Source organism: Lissotriton vulgaris, chromosome 7, assembly GCF_964263255.1.
Source record: "Lissotriton vulgaris chromosome 7, aLisVul1.2, whole genome shotgun sequence".
In the NCBI taxonomy this organism is placed as follows: domain Eukaryota; kingdom Metazoa; phylum Chordata; class Amphibia; order Caudata; family Salamandridae; genus Lissotriton; species Lissotriton vulgaris.
Window position 1 is genome coordinate 443747673 of NC_141695.1, and position 14686 is coordinate 443762358.

The following is a 14686-nucleotide window of genomic DNA, read 5'->3' on the forward strand; positions in this document are numbered from 1 at the left end:
GTAGCCAATGGAGGGAGTGAAAGGCAGGTTTTGCCGATTGTCGATTAGAAACCCCCATCAATAGTCTGCCTGCACAATTTTGTACAGTCTGGAGCTTCATGACTACTGCCATTGGGGCACCCAGATATAAGGAGTTTACATAATCTATTCTGGAAAGTATGAGCAATTGAACTCATATTTTTATGGCTTGGAAAGGGAGGAGAGGGAGCAATTTGCTGGCCATTCTGAGCAGGCCATAGGAAATAGATGCCGTCTACCTGGCCTGCACCTTGAAGGTCAAGTCCTGATCTAACCAGATGCCCAGGCTCTTGTCTCGGTCTTAGGGACAGGTATGGGGCCCATACAAGCCGGCCACATGGTGCTGGATTTAAAGCTTAGGGGTTTGCCTAAAATCATGAGCTCCATTTTTCCACCATTAAGCTTAAGGTGAGATGCATCCATCCAGTTAGATACTTCCTCGAGACAAGAATAGGGGCCGTTAGACCTCTGATCTGCATGGTTTAGTGCTACCACCAATTACATATCATCCGCGTAGGTCACCATGCGGATCCCGGAGGGGGCTACAATAGCCGCCACCGGGTCATATAAACATTAAAAAGAGTTCGGCTAAGCGATGAGGCTTAAAGGGACTCCGCACAGTGAAGAGGTGGGTTTAGAGGTGGTGTCATCCTCGAAAACCTGAAAAAATCTTCCCTCCAGAAAGGAACACAGCCATTTCAGCGCAGTGCCAGTTACTCCTATGCTCCTGAGATGGTGAGCCAGGATACAATGGTTTACCGTTTCAAATGCTGCGCTCAGGTCGAGGTGTATAATGGCTGAGGACCCTACTGAATCAAGGATCTTTCTGCTTTCTTCCACCATGGCTAACAGAGCAGTTTCAGTGCTCTGTCGCGGGCAGAATCCTGTTTGAAAGGAGTGAAGCAGGTTATGAGACTCAAGGAAAAAGGAGAGAGTGTGATTTACATATTTTTCTGCGATCTTGCCTATTCCTGGAAGAAGGGAGATAGAGCGATAGTTGCCCAAGTCCGCAGGATCCAGATTAGGTTTTTTTTAGTAAAGTTTTCACCATAGCCCCTTTTCAATGGTAGGGATTATTCCTGTGGAAAGTGAAGCATTAATTAGGTCTATGATGGTGTGGGCGATTATCGGTGCTACCTGTTTCACGATGTTTAGTGGTGCAGGGTCCCTTGGCGACCCATTTTTTACCAAGGACAGCAAAGTAAAAAATTATTCCTGGGGTAAAGGGGGAATGGCCTTCAATAGGTGTTCAGTTAAATGTGGACGCAAATCCCCATAGTTGTTGGAGGTGTCACGTTCATCGTCCATTTGGGGTAGGGATTTAAGAATATTCTGAACCTTGGTGGTGAAGAATTCTGCCTGTTTGTTGCATCGTAGGCCTGAGACGTCAGGTGCAACTGGTGGAACACGGGATTTAAGTAGTTAATTATAATAATAAAAGTTTCTCTGGGAGAGTTGGTGGCTGACTGGATCTTTTCCTTGTAATTGGAGGCCTTTTTTATTTCTTCTTTATAAACGCCAATAGCTGCCCTATATTCCAACTTTTTGTAGGATAAAAAGTATTTCCTCCAGCTTCATTCCATTACCTTACAGCGCTGTTTTAAAATACGTAGTTCGGAGGAGAACCAGGGAGACTTATGAGGCCCGCCCTTCTTCTTTATCAATGTTTTTTGGAGGACCACATTCAATGATTCCTCTTTCCAGTTAGAGAAGTCATCATTGGCTTTGGCTGGACAGGGATCAGACTTAGGTCTGGTCCTTTCCAGTTCGTGGGCCCACTTGTCCAGGGGGAGCTTGGACCAGGAGGGACTCCAGGTCTGTGTGGATTGAGTAAGGGATGTGGTGACCTGGTGGGACCAGGAAAGGGGGATAAGGAGGTGGTCAGACCATGGGAGAGGAATGGAATGTTTCCCTTTTAAGTCCTCTAAGTTAGAAAACACTGGATCAAGAAGGTGTCCTTTGACATGTGTTGCTTGTAAAATCTTTTGTAGCCGTTGAAAGGCCGCAAGGTCTCTAGCTAATTCAACTGCATTTACTGCTCCCAAATCATCGCAATGAAGATTAAAATCTCCAAGGAGAGTAAAGTTTCTGCAGTGCTGGCTAGGTTAACTGCTGCCTATAGCAGAGATTTACAGAATGTCCCTATTGCCCCGGGGGTCGATAGATAAGAATGCCTGTGAAAGAGAGGTGTGGAGTGAGTTCTATAGCGAAGTGGGCATTCTTGCAGTCTGGGAGGGGATTCCCAAGTCGGCGGCAGGTGAGGTGTGTTTTATACATAATGGTGATACCATTGCCCTTGCCTGTTGTTCTATCCATTCTCTGCATCACATACCCCTGGGGGAGTGTTTGAACAATATCTGTCTCCCAGCTGGGGTTGAGCCACGTTTCCGTGATAAACAGGACGTCTGGGTCAGAATCTTTTAGTAGCATCCAGATCTCTGCCTTATGTTTAGGAAGGGATCTACACTTCAGCAGAAGGAGTTTGAAGGAATCATTGGATGAGGTGGGCGCTGTTGGCAGAAAATTTATACCTGCAATGAGGACATCTTTCAGGAAACGTTTCAGGCAAGATGGAATGGATGCAAGTTGTTCCCTGAGTGTGGTTTAACTGTCTGAGCTGTAGGCTGGAGTAACAGTACTGGTACGGGAAGGAAGATGCAGGGGTACTGGCTCCTGGGCCTGTAGGGGCGCAGAAGGGCTTGCCTTAGGCGTGCCCGCTGCTCGGTCGCGTCCTCAGGTGCCTTTATGCTGGTGGTCCGGCACCGGGAACAGCAACTAGACCGCTGACACGGTGTTCGACGTGCAAAAAATGTGGAAGAGAACAAGCCCTCCTACCCCCAGAGCACTGAGCACAGCTCTTTCCTAGCAAGCAGTAAACAATTTAAAAGTGTTAAAACAGTAATAAAGTAGCAGCAGTATGTGTTTAAAAAATAATTCAGCAGGTAAAAACCACTCTAAGTACGCCAGTGTTCTACCTCGGGTCTCGTGTCAGCCCCTGAAGCCATAAGAGTGGCTGCTTGAAAGAAAATCACCTACAAAAACATGGAGATTTAGAAATATTGCAGAAAATATATTCAGGACCATAATATCGACTTATAAAAGATGTACAAGAATATTGACTACAAATATATTGTAGACCAAAGAGTCAAAATTACTTAGGTAAGTATATGTATTTAAATTAATGGACCTTAAAATAATACATTCATAATGTTTCTTTAACAGGTATACATTTTTAAAATATATAATATAAAACTCAAAAAAATCACACATATATTTCTAAATTTGAAATAACTTAAAAAATAATGTAGAATAAATAGTTTTCATAGGCAAAATCTAAAATGCATGTTTAAACGAATAAAATAATTATTAATAAATATACCATAAACATCTACAATTATTAATACTTTTTTAAATATTGAAAGCATAATGTTATTTATCAAACTATTAAAATACATTTAAAAATGATGTTTCTAAACTAAAATATGACAAATAATAAATTACAATACAAAACACAATTACAAATATAAAGAAATTTAATTATTTTATGTACATTTTAAAATGAATACCGTTAGTATATCTAATGCACAAATAAAGGCTGAAAAAACCACAACCTAATGATAAACTTAAATCATTTTAAAGTTAGCCAATACCAAACTATTGAAATACACTACTATATATACAATCCTACAAATATTGTGAAAAATACATACATTGCCTGGGGACAGGGTCATATTTGCTATTTCAGATCCAATCTCACAGACTTTGGGGAAAATGCACAAACAGGGGGTCAAATATACTATTCTAACTCCAGTTCACCAAACATTGGAGAACGTGTGTATACATTACTCACCCATTTCACCTATTAACCCAAAATGCCAAATTGTACATCATTTAGTGCATATAAAAAATAATCAAATTACTAATCAGTAAACAAATAAGTGACAGTTGAAAAATGTTTGCAATCAATAGATGAATACATTTATTATATCTCTTTAATATAATTAATACAATTCAGACATCTATATAATTTATATAATTATTATAGCTTTAGAAAACAATACCTACTCATTCACACAATAAACCCATCAGCTTGAAATTACAAATTAATCCACAACTAAAAAGATATTAAGGAGTTAAACAAATAAATAACAAGTCATAACAAATTGAATACATTAGTCAATTATCATTAATTAATATATACATTAAAAACACTTCTCATCCACTCCTCCAATAAAACCCGCAATCCAGAATTAAAATGTGATACATCATTTAAGAAAAAACATTTAAACAAATTAGCAACAATTAAAGGATATACATGATTAACAAATGAATCAATGTAAATGAATATTTAAATATACAATAGTACACGCTACATTCACCAATTAAACCCAACAACTCGCGAAATATTACAATAATATTTTTTCATAAAAGTACATTTTACAATATCCAAAATACATTTTAAACATATATCATCAACATAAAAACAATGTTAACATGAATGATGTTTTAAACTGATATTATAGTATAACAATTACAACATTAGATACCTACTTTTGATATTTTTGTCCCCTATATTTTTGTAGTCACAATATTTTGAGCTCAATTTTATGATCAGATGATATTGATACTCAGGTGGAGACATGAAGAGCTGGAGTCCCAAGAGATGCTGCTGTCACCAGTTCAGAAGTCTAACAGGTATGCATAGAGGTCCAGACTGGGTGGGGATTTTATAATGAGACACACCCAAGAGATGGAGATGCACCCAAGAGCTGGAGCCAGAAAAAGTCTCCAGGCAACAGTGAGTTCTAGACTGGATTTGGTTTTCAAACTGAATCACACCAGAGGTCCACATGAACAAAGAATGACAAGTGGCCACTTCTAGAGTAATGATATCTATGCTTCATATATCATGAAGATCTTTGGAATTAAGGTACCAAGCACTGGCATAATAGCTGCAAAGTGTGGGCATCATCAACCTAACTGTGCCAACCGTATTCACAATGGTGGACATGCCTGATATAGTGATGGCTCTTGTTGGCATTCTTGGCATGAGCCCAGACATAGTAATATGTGAACAATGGTGGCCATCTTTGGACTATTGTAGAAATCCTTGGTATTACGGTACCCACCTCTGACATAATTGTGACCTTCCATGGCCTATTGGGGGCATTCTTGCCCTTCAGATATAATTGCTGCCATGTAATGATAAGGTGTTGCCATTTTAGGCAGAATGTATCTATGTAAAGAAGCTGCACATTTGAGTAGTTCATTAAAATGACAAGTTAATGTTTGGGGAAAACGATATATTTGTTCAAAAACAAAAATTAGCACCCTGAGGCAAAAATATATTTTTCAGAAAATGAAAATCTTTGGTTTGATAGAATTTTTGGGAGCATATTTATTTACCAAACATTAAAAGCTGATATCTGGAAACAAGATCAGCGCACTTCTAAAATATAGCTAAGGCTGATAGCTGAATGTTAATTTATGCTAAGAGGGAAAGACACATGGTAATATTATGTACCTCGTTTCAGAGAAGAAGTACTTTTCACACAGATATTTCATTATTGATATAAAGGTATTTCATATTGATAAAGCTTTCATCACATTACTGCTGGCAACCCAGCCTGATAATAGATGCGGACCCATGAAGGGTGTGACCTGGGAAATCTGCCACCATGAGCCAAAGGGTCAGTTGCTGAAGATTTAAACAAAAATTTCAACATGTTGTGAACAAGGCTATGGAGGTCTCTGACCCTCTGGAGATGCAGGTAAGCCTCACCAACAAAGAACACCCTGCATCAGTGAGAGATACTCTGGCGTATGTCTTTCTGGACTTTCCGTGCCCACAAACTATTATCCATTCTCAGTTGGAGCCTCTGAGAGTTATCTAGTACACTGGGAGCATGGGTCCTTTTGGGGCCCTGTGCTGTGCAGATAACTGGGAGGTCTCTGGGACCGCAAAGGTGTCCTCAGGTTAATACCATGGGTTCCAATGTCTCTTTGGAATGATGGGTCGGTATTTCTTGCTGCATACTCAGTGAAAAATCCCAATTGTCTAGTTGGGCCCTTGATCCATGAAAGGTGAAATGTCCTCCTCAACTCTTAGAGGAGAGGGAAAGCAGCCCCAAAAGGGCGGCCCTTAGGAATAATATTTTATGAGATAAGACTGGTTCTTTTACCTGGGAGAAAATAGTGCACTTCAGCACCACTGGATCAGTGGGACTGGGTTAGAGAGCAGTAAGGAGTTGTTGTCACTTCCCTTTGTACTAAGAATCTGAGCCCGTTCTATGTTTAATTCCATCCTCGTACTTACTTGCTCTGCTGAAACACAACCCTGTCTCTGCGATTGTGGCTGTCATCTGGCAATTACTGTTTTTTGATTGACTTTGTTATAGGGCTGCCAATGTTCACACCTTAGCCAATTTCATATTGGTCTGAGATTTGGCACTCTGCTTTGGAATCCATTGAACAAGGTGGAAGATACACTTGTCCAGGATTGGAGAAAGATGTAAAGGTTTGAAAAAGCTAGTGCTTTGGTTGGCTGTAGCCTCCATGCCATGGGATAAAAACTGCTGCTATTAATCCAGTAATGCGTACGTCATTTGGACATCAAGGTAACTCTGTGCACCAGCCAAAAGGAAATGGATCCATAAGCTGCAACCTATGCTGGGTTGCAGATTTCCTACTCAACATTAACTCTTGGAAGAATCCTTCCGCCCGATTCATCAAACAAAATTGCGCTCGCAAAGGGCCAGATTCTGAGAATCTGGCCCTTTGCGAGTGCGATTTTTGCATTTGGGATTCAGCATCCCAAATGTAAAAATCGCTAATTGCGATCTCGCAATTTTGCGAGGAATTACATTTAAGGAATCTCTATTTGAGATTCCTTAAATGCAATTCATCATCCAATTTAATTTTGCGAATTCGCAATTTCTGGCCGCAATTTACCGCGAGGTCAGACCTCGTGGTAAATTGCGAAAACTCAGAAAAATGCATTTAAATGCATTTTTCTGAGTTGCGTGTTACACACACACACATGTCCTTTGGACATGTGTGTGTGCAACACCTGTGTAAAATTTCATTTGAGGGGTGCTACAGGGTGTCCTTTGGACACCCCTGGCACCCTTCAAATCGCTATCTTATTTGCGATTAGCAAATTGCTAATCGCGAATAAGGAATACTCCCCATTCATTCCTATGGGCCTTTTGGCCCATAGGAATGAATGGCGAGTTATTCCTTATTTGCGATTAGCAATTTGCTAATCGCAAATAAGGAATATGTAGGAATCGCATTTCTTCATGCAATTTCTACATGAATCCCGTTTTGCGAGTCCTTAATAGCGATTCGCTATGAATCGCTATTAGGGGCTCGCAAAACGGGAGAATGATGAATCAGGCTGCTTGTTTCTGTACCTGCAGGGAGAATATGAGCAAACCTGCCTTGCAAGAAAGGAGCTGACTCGCATGGGGAATTGGAGAAAAACTCCTGATACTGAGAAGGCCCAGCTGACTGGAGAATCTGTCTGGAGGTTGCATCAAGGAACTGAGGCAGCTCAGGAGCAATGGCGTTCCCTATGGTTCAGTTGGGCTGAAGAACAAAAAAGTATCACCCAACTTGGGAAGGTGAAAATGTGCCTTTTCCCTATGTGATCCGTTGTACCTGCACCAACCCAAGTTCTCCCCTTACCTCTAAGGTGCTCTGTAATGGCCCCTATTAATACTGATTAGGTGGCTTCACCTACATACTCCAGGTGTGATTTTCGGAGATCAAGAACTATTCGAATAGCCTCATTAGTCTATATGGTTCCTTACAACAACACACAGTGTATTTGTGGTCAATATCTATCCTATAGACCTGCTCCCAAATGGTACTGTTGTGGCCTTTCGTCCAATGCATGCCCCCAGTCCAGTCAGTGCAGCTGCCACTTGAATATATAGACCATGACAGGTCGTTTCAGAGATATTGTCTAATGGCTGGTACCACTAAGTAGTTGGGGTTGATGATTAGGTACATCTGTCCTTTAAAAGTGTCTGAATGCCAGCTGGTCCTAATAGTGTATTTATATGCGGTCACTGGGTCGTGGCCCTACTCTGGTAACAGGACATCTGCTCCCCATTGGATTGTACTGAATTGTGACACTGATTTCACTAGGTGGGATCCCAGTTGTTTAGGGGGTTGAGATTTGGGTTCATGTTTTTTAAAATATCTCATTTGCTGGAAATGCATCCATTGAGGCTTCAGCCTGGCTCCGGCCTACTGAGTTGTCCAGTTTTTCACTCAGAGAGACATATAGCAAGGTAGTTGATTTTTATTATTTTGTCTTGTATTTCTGTCCCTTTGACTGAAACCTAAAATACAATATTTGTAAATATTATAAGATAACTCTTAAAGTAACCTGAGACAACCAGAGTCTAGCCCCATAAGAACAAACTGGCCATAGAGCTTAGTGTAGACAAAGCAAACACAAGGAGATCATGAACGGAGCGCCGAAACATTTCAGACACTTAACCCCAGTCACATAGTGCTTAGTGTGTAAAAGCTATAGAAGCGTTTGGTGCCACATCTCAGCCCCAGAATACTCTAACACCTTTTTGTTTTCTTTATGTATCACACTTCTTTGTTTGCACAGCTTTAAATAAAAGTCCTATACTTGAAGTTATACCGCTGGCTGGACACTCACATTTATTGCTTGGTATTTACTGTGTTATGCAATATCTTTTTTATTTTTTCATTTTTTTATTTGCATTTCCAACCAACATAAGCACAGCTAGTAAGTCACAGGTAGTTAACCTCACACCCAGGCGCTCCACCCACCATCCACAAGAACAACATCATGAGCATTAATTCCACAGTATCTAGCCACTTCTTACAGTACATAGTTCTGCAATACTCCGTTAGCCCCTACAAATCACTATACATTTCGGTCCCACCGCCCGTCTTCCGACAGCTCGAAACATGGCCTCAGCCTTTAGGACTCTTAGTGCATCAATCTGGACACAAACGCCCATCGAGACCATGGTACCTTCTCCATTTACGGGGACATCCTCTAGCCTTGTAGGTGACCCTTTCAGCCGCCATATACATATCCATCCCCTCCTCCATTCTCCATGCTCGCGCCACATCTCGTTTTGCCACCACCTGGGCCATAATCACAAGGATCAAATGTGGGTGACTCAAATCTACATCGGTAGTTATCCCAAGTAAAACCAGTTTTGGATCCATTGGGAGCGCTACCTCTAGCACCTCACTCGGCTCCCTCAATATATGTGTCCAGTAGGTGTGGATTGTAGGGCAGTCCCAGATGATATGGTAGAAGGCCCCTTGTGGGTGTCTACATCTGAGTCAGCAGGAGTCACTAGCATGGCCCACGCGGTGAAGTCTGACCCTGTTGTAATACATCCTGTGCAGTATCTTATATTGTATGAGTCGTAGTCGGGATTTAATTGCGACTTCTCTGTGATGCATCAAGGCTGCCTCCCAGTCTATTGTGTCTTGTGTTCCCATGTTGCTCTCAGCTTCCCTAATCTGTCCAGTGTGTTATTATTCAGGGTCTTGTACACCAGTGATACTAGCTTACTGGTTACCCATTCTTGCAACAGATGACCCTCCAGTGGGGCATATTCTGGTAATGCAGAGGCGAACGCCGTCTTAGCCCCTCATGCATGGCGCAGTTGCGCGTATTTGAGGAACTGAGCAGGGCCCAGTCCATATTCCGCCGCCAGGGTCCCGTAGGGTTTAAGTTTCCCCTTTGCTACCAGGTCCCCCAACGTGGAGATCCCGATATCGTCCCTTCTCCTAAAACCTGTGTGTTTGTGGAGCTCCTTTAACCATGTGCAGGTCCATATCGGTGTCTGGTAGGTTTATGTGACCACCCCATCATCTTTGTCGTCCTGTCCCAGTCAGTTATTTGTGTAGCCGGGAGTAATTGGATCCTCCCCATCCCTCCATACAGATAGTGGGGACTAGTACGGCGTGCCATAGTCTCTCTTTCTAGCCTATACGTCGGTGTTCTGCAGGTGCGTGAAGCCATTCATTGATTGGTGCCAAGTGTTCAGCCCAGTAATATGCCTCCTTATCTAGTAAGGAAATCCCCCCATTCTACTGATTTCTCTGTAATGTGTCTAGGGCTATTCTCAGTTGTTTCCCTAACCACAGCAATGAGCGTAGTTCCGCATTTATTACCTTGAACATCTGTCTGGGGAGGGGGAAGTACTCGTTCTGTAGGGCATACAGGAAGCGGGGCAATGTGATCATCTTAAACATTGCAGCCCGGCCTAAGATCGTGAGAGGGAGGGCCGTCCATCTAAGAGCATCATCTGCAAAGTTCCTAATCACTCAGACGTTTGTTTGATAGGAGACGTGTCAGTCCGTTATCAGATAGATCCCCAGGTATGTGAACCCCATCTGGGTAATCTGGAGGGTGGCAGGCAGAGGGGGCCACTCCCCCTCCTCGCGTGGGCAATACAGTACCGATTTATGCCAGTTTATCATGTATCTTGAGAAGGAGCCATACCTGCCCAGTAGCTTGAACAGTGCAGGGACTGTCGTTGCCGGTTGGGCCACATACAGAAGAATATCATCCGCGTACAGTGAAATCTTTTTCCTCCTGCATGTCGGCCTGTGATATATGAAATCCTCTTATCTCGTCCTTCTGCCGGACCTCACAGGCCACTACTTCACAAGGGGCAACCCTGCCGGGTCCCCCTCCTGATAGGGAAATCTTCAGATAGGATCCCGTTCTCCTCCACCCGGGCTCTAGGGTCTGCATATAGCAGTCCCACCCATTTCCTAAAGTTGGGGCCAATGCCAAACTTGACCAGAGTCGCCACCAGAAAGGGCCCGTGGACATCGTTGAATGCTTTTTCAGCGTCCAGAGAGAGGAACATATGCGGTTCCTCCCGCCCCCTCACCTCCATAAGCCAGTTATGTGTTTGTCTCAAATTTTGCCTGGTCGCCCTGTCTAGCAGGAATCCCGTCTGGTCCTGTTGGACCAGGCCTGAAATCACCTGGCATAAGCGAAGGGCCAGGACCGTCGCCAGGAGCTTAGCCTCCATGTTCAGGAAGGGGATTGGTCTATAGGATGCGCAGTCCTCAGGACGTCTGCGCCAGTACCTTATAAGCACCCCTCGCCAGAAACCCGCATTTCGTCCCTTTAAGGTGGGTCTCCTGGAGGAGGACTATATCCGGGTGTAATCGCTTAATATGCGCAGTCACCAGTCCTCTCTTAATGTTGTCCCCTAGACCATTCACATTCCACATAAGTACCTTTTAGGGGCCAGGCACTAGCCCACTCTTGGGGGTTCTATGCACCGTCAGGGGCCATGGAGTAGTGTGTGTCCAGTTCATCCCTGGTGGGGGGGTGGGCGATATGTGCGCCTACCAGTGTGATCCTGCGGTCAGTGTACCAAACAAACCTTATACAGAGCATAACCCAAATCATTCCCAACCAGAAAACAAGCACTTCCCCCTCTCCCCTCCCCTTACCCCACCTCCCCCCCCCATGACTAATCCCTGGCAATATATCGGGGAGTGTACTTTTAGGGAAGGCAGAGGTCTGTTGCCCTCCCGCACCCAACCTATGCCACAAGCTCAAACTCCTGCGGCAGTCCCAGAACCATCAAAACAATGTCCAGAAAGATACAAGGTCAAACACGTCAGTGCAAGAAACAAAAGAAAGAAAGGTAGAAACAGAGTCTAGATCAGCAGAGAAAGATTAGAAAGAAGAGAGCGTGCGCCCAGCTTGCCTGCTCCAGCATGTTTTAGTCCAAACCACGGTCATCCCTGCAGGCCCCTGTTGAAGAGTTGGAATCCGGGGGTTCACTCTGTCAACGTTGCCTGCTCCATCGCCAATATTTCGGCCGCGAAGTGGTGCATCGAGGTGCCCACTACCTCCTCCCCTCCGGAGGAAGAGTGTCCGCTCTCAGTTCCAACGTCCTTGACAGTGTCATTGCCAGTGCTTAATTTGTAAAATATGAAGTGCAGGTGCTAAAATGTTTGTCTGAGGCCACACCCACTTCCTCCACTGGCTCCACCCACTTTCTCCACTGGCTCCACCTACTTACTCTATTGGCTCCATCTCCACCAACATCCTCAACTGGCACAGCTAAAAGTCAGATGTAATATCCAATCTGAATTTCAGCAAGGGAGCTTTGCTCATAGTAAGGGGACAACAGTGCAAGATTCCCAAGTGTGAATCACAAGCTGTGGCCACCACTGCCATGTGCTACCATCACCTTATGTGCATTACTTGCGCTTGCAAACTTTTAAAAGTTAGAAATTATTAATGCACATTTCATACAAGTATGTACATAAATAATGCTGCACAGCACTAAACAACACTGCAGTCTTATCTTAACAGACTACAAACGCACTCATGAATGGCTGATGCCACCAGGGTTTAAGTTTCAACAACTGCCTGGAGAGCATTTGTATTCAAAAAGAGGATGAGGATCACAACTTTGTATACGTAATTGGGGTGGTTTCTCACCCATAGATTCTTTAAGGCAAGGCAAAGTAGGCAATTAATCTGGCCCCACCTCCCAAGGCCCTCCCCGGTATTCTATCTCTCACTTATTTGCTTCTATTCTTCTCTCTTAATCTCTCACCCCACCCCTTCTACCTCTGAGTGTCATTCTCTACCTATCACTCCCTCAACACCCTTTCTATACATATTTCCTTCTCTCCTCGCCCATCTCTTGCTCCGTCATCTCTCTCTTGGTATCTAGCCTAACCCCTCTTTACCTGCCTCTCTCTGTTTCCTACCCTTCCTTCCTACCCTCTGCTAAATTATGCTTCACCTCCAACCTCCCTCTTGCTACTATCATGCTTCTGGTGCTGGTACTCTTTCTTCACTTTTTTATTACTACCATTCTCATAGTAATAATAAAGTGAAGAAAGTAGAGGCATAAATAAACTTCTTTAAGCCCCAGGTATTTCTGTAGTAGACACACGCTGTAGCTCTACCGGCCTCTGCCAAAAATAAAGAAACAATGAATTCTTAAGAAAAATAAATCTTTGAACCCGGAGGCCAAAATTATTGCTAAGGTGTTGGCGAGCAGGATCCTGCCGTGTCTGTCCCACCTGATCCACCCGGACCAGTCTGGCTTCATGCCACATCGTAGCACTGTTTTAAATCTCCGCAGGGTGCATGGAGTGCTGGCGCGAGTTCCACTACTGCAGGAACCGGCTGCCATCCTTTCCTTGGACGCCAAGATGGCGTTCGATATGGTGGAATGGAGCTATCTTTTTGCAGTGCTTGAGCGTATGGGTTTTGGCCCGGTGTTCCTTTCATGGATACGCATGCTGTACAGAGACCCCGTAGCCAAGGTGACGGCCAACGGCCACATTTTGAGGACCATCTCCCTAGGCCGAGGTACACGACAGGGATGCCCGCTCTCGCCCCTACTCTTCGCTTTAGTTTTAGAACCACTAGCGGTTACGATACGTACCACCCAACTCCTGAAAGGAATACAATGGACCCCGTTATGGGAGGACAGAGTATCCCTCTACGCAGACGACATGCTAATTTATCTCACGGACCTAGAAGAGAGTCTCCCTAACCTCCTGGCTCTCTGTACGGCTCATGGGCGAATCTCGGGTTACACCATCAACTGGGCCAAATCCATAATTTTTGAACTACGGGGGCCGCTTCCGCCCCTCCCAGACTCCTGTCCATTAGAAAGGGCGCATTCGTCCTTCAAATATCTGGGGATTCATATCACCCGAGACGAGGCGGACTTCGCACGACTGAACTTACAGCCCCCCTTGGTACGTCTTCGTGGGGATGTACGCCATTGGAAGGACCTCCCCCTAACGCTACTAGGACGGGCAGCGCTGTTTAAAATGATGGCTCTGCCACGTTTCTTATATGTACTGGAAAACGCTCCGCATTTGGTGCCGGATAGCTTCCTCCAGAAAATAACGGCACAGATCTCAGGCCTGTTGTGGGGTAGTCAGCCAGCCCGAATTTCCCACGCCAAATTAAACAGGGGGTGGTACGACGGGGGAATTGCACTCCCAAACATACAGCTGTACTACTGGGCGGCTCAGCTCAAAATCCTTAACCAGTGGATACATGCCCCGCAGGATGACCCAGCGTTCAAGGCAGACAGGGCACAACTGGGTACGAACAGTTTACTGGCCCCTCTGTACCACCGTGGAGTGGCGGCAAAACTCACCGGGCCTACGAAACACACAGTTCGCATATGGTACAAGGCACAGGCAAGGTTGAAGTGGGATGGCATCATCACGAAACTTACACCTCTATGGGACGCGAAGGCGCTGGGCCATTTGCGGCGCTCCAAGGGCTTCACACAGTGGGACAACATCGGCATATCCACGGTGGGGGACATGTGGACGAGGGAAGGAGTGATCTCCTTTGCTACTCTGCAAGAACAATACGAGTTAGGTAACACAGAGCTCTACAGATACATTCAGGTCCGACACGCGCTACAAGCAGCGATCCCGCCCGACACCTCCCCACCCGAATCCTCCCCTCTGGAGGACCGTCTACTTACTGACTACCTGCAGGAAGGGGCGACATCGCTAACATACCGTAAATTGGTTAACAATATGCCTGATCCACTGGGGAAACTGAAGGATAAATGGATGTTAGAGGTGGGTGATCTAGATGAAACTGAGTGGAACGCAGCCATGGCGTCCCCAC

The 14686-nt window shown here is 44.6% G+C and overlaps 1 protein-coding gene across 1 annotated transcript in view; it reads right to left on the reverse strand.

Annotated features, from left to right (window-relative positions):
* The window catches only part of LOC147701819 (uncharacterized), a 786161-nt gene that overhangs the window by 30884 nt on the left and 740591 nt on the right, over positions 1 to 14686 (reverse strand). The window lies entirely within an intron of this gene.